At 43.4% G+C, this 2965-nt stretch overlaps 1 long non-coding RNA gene across 1 annotated transcript in view; it reads right to left on the reverse strand.

Annotated features, from left to right (window-relative positions):
• The window catches only part of LOC112550350, a 4169-nt gene extending 2023 nt beyond the window's left edge, over positions 1-2146 (reverse strand). Inside the window, exons 1-2 of the long non-coding RNA XR_003094136.1 lie at positions 2060-2146; positions 562-762 (exon numbers count right to left, since the gene is read on the reverse strand). This is a non-coding gene — a long non-coding RNA (uncharacterized LOC112550350). The remainder of the gene's footprint in view (positions 1-561; positions 763-2059) is intronic.
• Positions 2147-2965: the final 819 nt, after the last annotated feature.

Consider the following 2965-nt stretch of genomic DNA (forward strand, 5'->3'; position numbering starts at 1 on the left):
AGGTAAATATGGTAATATGATCCTTGAATGTATAAGCAAGGAAAGAGCAAATAGGACTAGACTGATTATAGTACTTGTGCATTTACTACATATGTAACTGCTGGTGGAATACTATGTCAGTGTTGTAATGGGCAATAGAAAAAGGATGCTGGGAACTTGGAAGGGGTTCAAAGAAAAGTCACAAGAATAAGTAAAAGATTGGAAAACATGTCTTACAGTACAAAACTCAAAGTGTACCATCTCTTTAGCTTTCCAAAGAAGATTAAGGAAAACTTTACATGAGGACTAGACATTTCCTTATAAAGGGTTTATCAATGTAATGGACAAGATCCAATGGGTAATCAGCCACATTTTTAACACTGAGTTTAGTTACTCTTTAGAACCATTTTCTTTCGGTCGTAGCAGATTCTCCATTACTGGATTTTTTAAAATTAAGTTAGAATTAGTTTTGTTTTTTAAAAAAGATGTTGTAGTTAAAACAAGGAATTATTAATCCAAGGAAGTCTTATGGCTCTATTATTCAAGAGGTCAGCCTAGAAAATCACAATAATCCCTTTTTACCTTCCAATGTGGGAACCAAACAGAAGGAACATGTTCTCTTTTTCTGATTTTGAATGTTATTCTGGCCTCAATCCTCCAATCTGGTCCTTTTCTGTGAAATTCAAGACCTATGCAGAACCCATCTGAAGTCATAGAGAGATGATCCACCTTCACATGACAATGCCTGGGGAATCAGGCATTTGCTTACTCCTAAAATACATTCTAAAAAGAAAGAATAAACTACTTTGTGTTATTAGGTGGCAGATACTTAGCTGGCAAAAAGCCAAAAGGTTTTCCCTACCTCTGACACACACATATATATAACTGAGAAATCAATTGAATGTGTCTGGGAGAAAAAGAGCAAACAGCAAAGGACAAGTGATTTAAATTAAAATGCAAAGTGTAGAACAAAATTCTACTGGCAGATTTAAGGGGGAAAAATGGAATTATGACTCATTCTGAACTGTATAAAATTTCAGTCTTCCACCATTGTCCAAACACCCTAAGGTTAGAGCTGAAGTGGCAAGAGAAACCGTAAAATAAGATTCTATTTTTATCTTAGATAAATCACTGATTTTCATATACTTGAAAATTGTTTTTTGGCAGACGGGTGTATTCAAAAATGTATTTTATATCTATACTAAATTGGGTCAAAGAATGACCTATCTATAAAAATAACATCTTCATTTGTGATTTATTCTTACACTGTCAATTGTCTACAAGTTAATATGGTGGCACTGAGCATGTATTGAAGGGCCACTTTGCTTTAAGCTTGAATGAGTTTGATTTGATGCTAATGTTCCAGGCTATGTGACAGAAGAGTTAACCAAGTGCTGCCTATGTAATATCTTGTAGCAAAGATCACACACTTCCTGCTCCGTAGTATTTCACTGGTAATATCTGATCGCAGGACATTTCTCTGGTGATATGTCATATAAAAAACTCTGATGTTTCTCAGGGAATAAGTGAAAGGGTGGATCCTCCATGCCTGGTCCCCTCCAGGTGTTCCCCACCAGCCTGGGACCAGGCATGCAGTGGGGTTACCCACTTGTTGGCTGCCATCATCTCTGTCCTGGGCTGAGCCCAGTCCCCATGCAGCCCTGCTGGAGTGGCTCTTGAACTCCCCTCACCCTTGGAAAAAGAGGGACAGTGGCATCAGGAGGGGAAGGGGTGGAGAGAAGGGCTCATGCTTCTAAGCAGGGAAGGGTAGCAGGTAATATATTTTTACCCTTTTGGATATTTTATCCCGATTCTTCTCCCTTAGTGCATTCTGACCACCTCAGTGTGTGTGTGTATGGGGGGGAGCTAGAAGTGTAAGGTGGGGGCAGGGGGTTGTAGTGCAGCCACACCTGCAGTACTAACTGTTGATTCCACACCCCCTTTGTAAAATCCTGGATCTGCTTCTGATAATGTACAATGTATAAAGAGCAGTTGAAGCAGTTTTCTTTGCCCTATGCCCATCCATTATGCCCCTTGTATTACGGGAGTCAGGGAGAGACCTACAATCCCTTATACTCACCACAAGAGTAAACGTGAAGGTGCAGTCAACTGTCAGGTTTGTAACTCCTCCGACACAAGGAATATGCTCCAGCTTTCTTGGAAATTCTCTGATGAAAGTACAGTGTTCATGAAAGATACTAATTCTGGCTGCGTTTTCATAACGATCAGTGGTACTCAAACTTTTTGCACTGCAGGCTGGATTGGCAGCACCTGGGCCATCCACAGGCCAGATCCAGCTGGTGTTCTTGATCTGGCACACAGGTACAGCAGGCATTATATGGCTGCATGGAGCTGTGTGGGGGATAGGCCTTGCTGGACAAAGGAGCTTGACCTGCCCCCATTGAGAGGGAAGGGGACATAATCTCTGTGGCAGGGGAGAGGGGGCAAAGGGCGGAGGAATAGGGCAATGTTAGGCCCCAACGCAGCCCCACAGAGAGGTAAGAGTGTGTAGCTCAGCCTTTATGGGGAGTGGGAATGTGACCATGACCCGACCCAGCCCCACAGAGGGATCCTGACCCAGCCCTGCAAGGGAAGGGGATATGGCCAGACCCCAACCTGGCTCTGCGGGAAGGGAAGGGGGCATGACCTGGCCCCGCCCCAATCCAGAAGAAGCGGGTGGTATGGCCAAGACCCATAGGGGAAGTGATCACAGCCCAGCCTGGTCAACCACATGGGGCTTGGGGTTTGGGAATTTGGCAGGGGGCAGGGTGGCCATATTAATGACCACCCTTCCCTGAGTGCCAAATATCCTGTCCTGCAGAGAGAACCCAGAAGGCAGATGTGGTGGCTCTGTGGGCTACGTTTGGTCCACAGGCCACAGGTTGAAAACCTCTGATCTAAGAGATTTAGATACCCAATGAAAAGATGCCATACACATTCCTTAAATAGTATTGTAAGTCTCAGTTTAACATGTATAGACTCTAAA

Source organism: Alligator sinensis, unplaced genomic scaffold (assembly GCF_000455745.1).
Source record: "Alligator sinensis unplaced genomic scaffold, ASM45574v1 scaffold468_1, whole genome shotgun sequence".
In the NCBI taxonomy this organism is placed as follows: Eukaryota; Metazoa; Chordata; order Crocodylia; family Alligatoridae; genus Alligator; species Alligator sinensis.